We start from the raw sequence: 8,028 nt of genomic DNA, 5'->3' as shown, positions 1-8,028 counted from the left end.
GATGATATAAAACATGCTCCTACAGGAATATATATGAAAATTCTTCAAAAAAAGTAAGAGGTACGTTAGATCTGTACAGTCTATACATGGAGCTAGTAACGCTATCTAGAAAGCAAACGGCACACGCTACGCAACTGTTACGAGTTTCCAAAAACGGGCGTGGACACCAGACTGACAGAGAAGACAGGTCCGCTTGAACGACAGACGGCGCAGCCAGTAACATTCAGCCATAACACATAGCTCAGCCAGTCAGAGTGAGGCGGGAGCAGAGTGGGGGCGTTGCTTGCCCGTGTTGTGGTAGTGGTACGGAGAGAGAGAGCAGCACGATGTGTTGGGCGGGGCTTTTTGCGGGTGTGGGCGTGTCCTAGGCTGCAATCACTAGTAGTGCCCACTTGCTTGCGTGTCGGGGAATTTGAATGGTGAAAGCGGCCGTGTCGGCTGGCTGAGGCGGGTGAGGTGACGGTAGAATCAGCGGCACCAAATCTTCGGTTCTCCCCTCGTGGTTACGTCACTGTGTGAACGTCAGACATCTCACGTCAGAGGCTGCACCGCTGGAAGGCGGCTATCTGTCATCTCCATCTTACAGTAAGTGCGTACAGCTCGGAGCTCTCCCTGTTATATTCCATACGGCTTCTATGTGTATATGGCGCTGTGTGTGTGCTGCTCAGTGTTCATTCGGAGCTCCATAACCCTCCACTGACTACACAGACAGACAGAGACACAGACAGACACACACCGGGGGTTAAAGGAGTTCACATGTACGCTCTGCTTCCTATTGCCACGGAGGGGACAGGCACATGTATACAGTATATACACTCAGCACACTGGAGTCCTGCATTGGATCTCATTGTAGGAGATGTAAGGGACAATATACAGTGCTGTGCCACTGGGATCTCTCCTCATCCATATTGCTGCTCTCTCTGACACACACGAGCTCACTCTCTTTCTGCCACGCACTCTCTTGCTCTCTTGTTTCTGGGGCGCGCTCTCTCTCTTGTTTCTGGGGCGCGCTCTCTCTCTTGTTTCTGGGGCGCGCTCTCTCTCTTGTTTCTGGGGCGCGCTCTCTCTCTTGTTTCTGGGGCGCGCTCTCTCCTTTTTTTTTTTTTTTTATGGTGCACGCTCTCTTGTTCCTTCACATGCTCTCTTCTTAATGGCACACTCTCGTGCTAATTTATGACATGCGCACTCTCTTCTCTATGGCATGCGCGCTCTCTTGCTTCTTAATGGAGGCGAGTTCTCTTTATAGTGCGCTCGCTTCTTTGTTGCGTACGCTCCTGCTTTCTTCTGTTACGCACTATTGCTTTCTTTCTGTCGCACGTGAGCTCTAGCTTTTCATCTCTCTCGCGCACTCTCCTTTCTGTTGCACATGCGCTCTCGCTGTCTAACTTCTGTTACACAGGCTCTCTTGTTGTTTCTTGTGTGCGCACTCTCTCCTTTTTTGTTTCTTGTGCGCGCTCTCTCCTTTTCCTCTGCGCACTCTCTCCTTTTTTGTTTCTTGTGCGCGCGCTTTTTTTTTTTTTTTTTGTTTTTGTTTTTTTGCGCTCTCTCTCTTTTTGTCACGCGCTTACAATCTTCTCTCTTTTTTCTGTTTAGCCACTCTTGCTTTCTTTTTGTTGCATGTGCACTCTCGCTTTTCTTTCTGTCGCACTCAATCGCTCTCTCGCTTTTTTTTTTTTTTTTCGCCCACGTGCTCTCATTCTCTCACTGTTCTGTCACGTGTGTGCCCTCTCTCATTCTCTTTTGTCTGTTACAAGTGCGCTTTCTCTCTCCTCTTTGTGTCATGCGCGCTTTCCCTCACTCTTGTGCTCTCTGTCGTGCTCCTGCCCACGTCTCTTACCCACTCTCTTGGTTACTTTCGCTGGCAATCTGGGGTGGATGCTTCGTGGTTTAATTTATATACTTTTGTAGCTACGATGGTTCTTATTTGACTTTTATTAGCATCATGTAGAGCTGCACGATTCTGGCCAAAATGAGAATCACAATTTTTTTGCCTAGAATAAAAAGATCACGATTCTCGCGACGTAAAATCTTTCACGATATACAAAAAAAATTGTGCTAACTTTACTGGTTTAGTGTTTTTTTTTTATTTTTTTTTTTTTTTTCCTAAAAGTAATTTTTTCCAAAAAAATTGCATTTGAAAGACCGCTGCGCAAAAACAGCGTGACATAAATTATTGCAACAACCACCATTTTATTCTCTAGGGTCTCTACTAAAAATATATATACTGTTTGGGGGTTCTAAGTACTGTATTTATTGGCTTATAACACTCACTTTTTCACCACGAAAATCCGGTACAAATAGCGTGTGCGTGTTATACGCCAATACTTTAATTTTAGCTGCCTGATAGGGGACAGGGAGGGGGGCAGGGCGAGCGCCGTCAGATTACATACAGCGAGAATCTCCTGTTTACTTGGCGGCCTCTGTAATAGGTAGTCCTGTCTCCTGGGCCGCCATTGGACCACTGTTCTGTCTATCATAGGAGATTCTCACTGTATGTAATCTGTTGGCGCTCATCCCGCCCCCTCCCTGTCCCCTCTGGGCTGCAGATGGGCAATGGTGAGGCTGCATTGATGGCACTTGTGAGGCTGCATTGATGGCAATGGTGAGGCTGCAGATGAGCATCGATCAGGCTGCATTGATGGCACTTGTGAGGCTGCAGATGGGCACTGACCCTTATTTTGCTTCAAAGTTCCTTATTTAAAATTTAAGTTCTTTTTTCCTGAAACTTCCCTCTTAAAATGAATATGTGTGTTATACGCCGATAAATACGGTAATTTCCTAGCAAAAAAAGATTTTAACTTGAAACCAACAAATGTCACGAGAAGGCTTTAGTGTTTAAGTGGTTAAACTTTCATCACTTACAAACAAAGTCTATTCCATTGACAAATTGTTACAATGTTTATACTTAAGTTCAACTGATAAAAAAATTCTTGGCAGACTGCCAGGTCTTTCCTTCCTTTCTTTTGACAGCTGTGGCTTCATTAGAGCAGAGAGAATTCTTTGCATAGCAAGAATCCTGAAACACTTTAGTCAAGATCGCAACAGGGAAAAAAAATCGCGGTAACGATTCTTGACGATTAATCGTACAGCTCTAGCATGATGGTTTACCCTCTAAATCACTTGTTTGTTGAAAGAGGCATTGGTCATTATTGGATGATTAATCCTATGAATACTTTGGTGTAAACCTCACTTTTTTGTGACAGGAACCACTTGACAAGTTTCTGATGCAGCAAGAACGCTCTCTACTTGTTCCTGCTGAACACTGCTTTATAGGAAATGGAGACACAATCTGAGCTATGTGCTGATTGGAAATCATCCTATAGATCTAAATCGACTATTTATAAGTGTAGTGGTACCCACAAAGGAGCCGCTGTAAATTTTACTGTGTGTGTTTTTTTTTTTTTTCCCAACTCAGTGCAGAGGCAGCCAGGCACACAGCAACAATCCACTCACTCTGGCTCATTGAATAGTCTAGGGCAGGGATATGCAATTTGTGGACCTCTAGCTGTTGCAGAACTACAAGTCCCAAAAGGCCTAGTAAGACTCTGACAGCCACAAGCATGACACCCAGAGGCAGATGCATGATGGGACTTGTAGTTTTGCAACCGCTGGAGGTCCGCTAATTGCATATCCCTGGTCTAGGGGTTTTTCTTTTTATATTTTATTCCTGGTAGAAACTTGGAAGGGATTTAGGGGGTGATATAGAATACTCAAACACTTGACCATGGTACTGCAGAGGACCGCTCTCTCTGTAGACATCAGCAACAGTCTTTCAGTCTCTGTTGGGAATCATGTGATAGCTTGCAGAATAGGTATAGGTTAGGGCTGCATGATCGTTAAAGAATCGAAATTGTGATTATACTCTCCTCCCGATCTTAAAACAGATTGTTATATACAATATTCATTTGGTGATGAGATCTCTCATATAGGAATCCTAACTTTTTCCTGTGATTTATTGTGTACAGTTCTGTTCGTTGAGTAAACCGCCTGGCTCTTTGGCCACAACTTCAGGTCTTGGCCTATCTTTGATCAGCTGGGTTACATAACATGCAGATGCTGTTTTAGATTTGTGCAAAGGAAAGCATAGGAGCTAGCGTGGATTTGCCAGCAGATATTCAAGCTGATCATTGATTTACTAATAAATATACCAAACTGTATGGCTAAGCTGAAATTTAGCTCTTGTATTAGTTTGTGGCTCTCTTCTGAAATGCCATTCTTCTCTACCCAAGGAGCATTACCGGCAGAATGTCCGACTAAACATATATCAAACCCTTGTGGGCCAAATCTGGCCTACCAAGCCTTGTCATGTGGCCCTCGCACCCAGTTTTGCAGCCGGAACTTGGCAGAACTCCATTCTGCCACCTTCATCTTCTACCTCCCGCTCCCCTATGTCACTTATAAACACAGAAGCCTTCTGTGTTGACAAGGACAGTTTTTTGCTCTCGCTCTTAGATCTAACAGATTCCTGCAAGCAATGCATGACAGGGACAGATTTCCAGAATCTGAGAGAGAGTGATCTCCCTGCAAGGTAAGGCAGAGCCGCCTACACATGGAGGTACTAGAGCGGGACAAGGTAGAAGAGAGGGATGCAAGGACGTGTTTGGGAGGGGATGGGGGGGGGGGTGTTTGCACTCTGTACGTAGCACACCCCAGATACAACCGCCTCTGAGGGCAACCATAATGCTTATGCGGCCTGCATTGAAGTGGAGTTTGGCATCCCTGTCCTACCTCATTCACTCAGCACTTCATTTTCACAGGAGTGCTGGATATCCATTTTTATTCATTCATGCTTGCCTTGTGCATGGCATTGAAAGAATCTTTTAAATGTCAGATACGTAAAAGAAGACCTTATCTGCTAAAATGTTGTCAGCTATGAAACCTAGAATAATAAAAAAAAAAAAATCTATAAACTTATTTTTTTGGATTGATGGTTGCACTAGATTTCAGGAAATGAGGTGGCCCGGGAACTAGTGTTTTTAATATGTTTTGGATATGTCTTTTTTTTTTTTTTTTTTTTGTTTTTTGACTCTTCTCCAGCATTGTTGTGTTCTTACTCTTATACAGCGCAGAATGTGATGTGTTTTATATTTAAAGTGATACTAAAGTCTGCTTTTTTTCTTTAAAAATAATAAACATGTTATACTTACCTCCTCTGCGCAGTGGTTTTGCACAGAGCAGCCCAGATCCTCCTCTTCTCAGGCCCCTCCCTCCTGCCCCCACAGCAGGCAGCTTGCTATGGGGGCACCCGAGCCAAGCCGCTGCTCTGTGTGTCCATTCAGACACAGCCATGGCTCAGCACCGCCCCTCTCTCTCCTCATTGGCTCACTGACTTTGACAGCAGCGGGAGCCATTGGCGCCGTGCTGCCGTCTCAGCCAATGAGGCAGAGTCCCGGGTAGCCAAGTCTCTCTCGTGCAACATCGCTGGCTCAAGATGGGATTAGGGAATCTGAGGGGGGCTCCTGCGTACAGAAGTTTTATATCTTAAGGCATAGAATGCCTTAAGATATATTAAAAAAAAAAAAAAAAAACTCTGACTTTACAACCACTGTAAAACACTGGTGTTCTAGAGCAGCATTTTTTTCTGGAGTCTCAAGCATCAGTGAGAGATTTCTGGATCAAAGTTTCCTGTTATTGGAATATAGGACAATTGGTTTCCAGAACCCAAAAGAGTAAGGATCACCTCTAATGTTTTGGGATCTTAGAAGCTTCTATCCTCTGTCTGTCAGTCTGCACCTATCCATCAGTAGAGAGATGAATAGGATTTATACATCGGCTTGTGATTTCCTTTTCATTTTCTCTTCGTCAGTAAAATAACATGATTGTACTTCACAACTTAGAAAAATGATTTCAGTTGACTTATGTAGGAGAGCATTGCATTGATGAAAAGTTTTGCAAGTTTGTATCATAAATATTTTCGCTAATGGCAATTTTAACTTTAAAAGTTATGTAGCTTTTTATGTTTTAACAAGAAAATGTATGTTTTAAAAAGGTCAATCTGTGCTATTTATTACACAGGGGTGTGTTTATATTGAAGTCAATGTGGATTTTTTCATACATTCATTTGTGGTGGATCAGTCACCATATTTAAAAATGCATGTACCAGGAAGATTCACTTTGAGTGAATGAATGTCAGACTGACTGACTGTTCAAATAATCCCCTTAATATTCTAATGGTTTTAATTTTAACTCCATTAATAAAAAAATGGCATGTAAAGAGTAAATTGATGCTAAGCCAACTCCTGCAGCTTTGTCCTGTCTTTGAAGATTAATGTGACGTTTTGGAATCTGCCCCAAGTTTTGTATGAGGTTATTGCCTCTTCCTTTCTCATGCTGTTAAAGGTTCATGGGTAGTTTCATCCAATGATGAAAGTACTAGAATTGTAAACCAAAAATAGTCTCCACTTTGCAGTCTTTGTGCATTGGAAGCTTGGAACATATGTGGATTTAGTTTTGCTTCCCTTTTTTTTTCCTTTTTTTTTTTTTTTTTTTTCTTCCGATATTTGAAGTGTCAGACTGTCCTTCCTTCCGTTATTACTTTATTAAAAGTTTATGTGCTATGTACATATTTTCATTGTGTATATTGTATGGTTTGCTATCAATAACTCTACATTTTGGTAAAACAAAATGCTACTTTTCCAGTTTTATTAATGAAATTCATAATAAGAACATACTTAAAATGTTTGTGAAGGCTAACGTTTCTACCTTCATGTATTCTTTGCATGTAGGTAAAAAACCTTTTGTGAGCTGCCCCCTCTTTATCCAGCAATTGTGCACGGGAGCCTGGTCTCTTTCTCTTTCTCTCTCTCTCTCTCTCTCTCTCTCTCTCTCTCTCTCTCTCTCTCTCTTTCCTCTCTCTCTCTCTCTCTCTCTCTCTCTCTCTCTCTCTCTCTCTCTCTCTCTCTCTCTCTCTCTCTCTCTCGATCTCTCTCTCTCTCTCTCTCTCTCTCGATCTCTCTCTCGATCTCTCTCTCGATCTCTCTCTCGATCTCTCTCTCTACGATCTCGATCTCGATCTCTCTCTCGATCTCGATCTCTCTCTCGATCTCGATCTCTCTCGAATCTCTCGATCTCTCTCTCTCTCCTCGATCTCTCTCTCTCTCTCGATCTCTCTCTCTCTCTCGATCTCTCTCGATCTCTCTCGATCTCTCTCTCGATCTCCTCGATCTCTCTCTCGATCTCTCTCGATCTCTCTCTCGATCTCTCTCTCTCTCTCTCTCTCGATCTCTCTCTCTCTCTCTCTCGATCTCTCTCTCTCTCTCGATCTCTCTCTTTTGTGAGCTGCCCCCTCTTTATCCAGCAATTGTGCACGGGAGCCTGGTCCTCTCTCTCTCTCTCTCTCTCTCTCTCTCTCTCTCTCTCTCTCTCTCTCTCTCTCTCTCTCTCCTCTCTCTCTCTCTCTCTCTCTCTCTCTCTCTCTCTCTCTCTCTCTCTCTCTCTCTCTCTCTCTCTCTCTCTCTCTCTCTCTCTCTCTCTCTCTCTCTCTCTCTCTCTATACAGCAGCCAATGAGTAGATGGCAGGGGGGCGTAGCCGACCCGAGGCTCTATGTCTTACAGATGCATAGAGCAGGGGCACGGGAGCTAGCAGTGCCCCCATAGCAAGTGGCTTTCTATTGGGGGCACTAGTCAAGAGAGAGGAGCCAGGAGCACCAGTGGGGAGCCTGAGAAGAAGTGGATCGGGGGCTGCTCTGTGCAAAACCATTGCACAGAGCAGGTAGGTATTACACGTTTGTTCTTTTAAAAAAAAAAAAAAAAAAAAAGAAAACTGCAGCTTTAATATCACTTTAAAGTAAACTTGAAGTGATAATAAAGTGCCCAAGCTGCTTGTTGCATCATAGCAGTCACCTATAGGTCCCTTTTCTTCAACCTCAAATTCCAAGATGCACTAACATGCGGGCATTCACCAGATATCCTGGTTGCAAGCCTGATCATCCTCCTTGTATCAATGTTTTGTCCATGCTCACATTTGGCCCATCACTATGATGGGAGACCCCACTAGCCAGTTGAAAGGCTATGCAGTGTGCACCATGA

General features: G+C 43.6%; 1 protein-coding gene across 18 annotated transcripts in view; it reads left to right on the top strand.

The window, feature by feature from the left end:
* The first annotated feature begins 281 nt into the window (after positions 1–281).
* EPB41L2 (erythrocyte membrane protein band 4.1 like 2) overlaps positions 282–8,028 on the top strand; it is a 365,575-nt gene continuing 357,828 nt past the window's right edge. For 3 of the 18 annotated variants that reach the window (XM_073627278.1, XM_073627277.1, XM_073627273.1), the window contains exon 1: positions 284–585. The gene's annotated coding sequence lies outside the window, so the exon portion shown is untranslated. Of the gene's footprint in view, positions 590–8,028 lie in introns of all 18 variants that reach the window. The other 15 variants (XM_073627267.1, XM_073627264.1, XM_073627262.1 and 12 more) reach the window with 10 other exon arrangements.

The sequence above is a fragment of the Aquarana catesbeiana genome, linkage group LG04 (genome assembly GCF_042186555.1).
Source record: "Aquarana catesbeiana isolate 2022-GZ linkage group LG04, ASM4218655v1, whole genome shotgun sequence".
NCBI lineage: Eukaryota > Metazoa > Chordata > Amphibia > Anura > Ranidae > Aquarana > Aquarana catesbeiana.
This window is presented reverse-complemented; position numbering and strand designations above follow the sequence as displayed.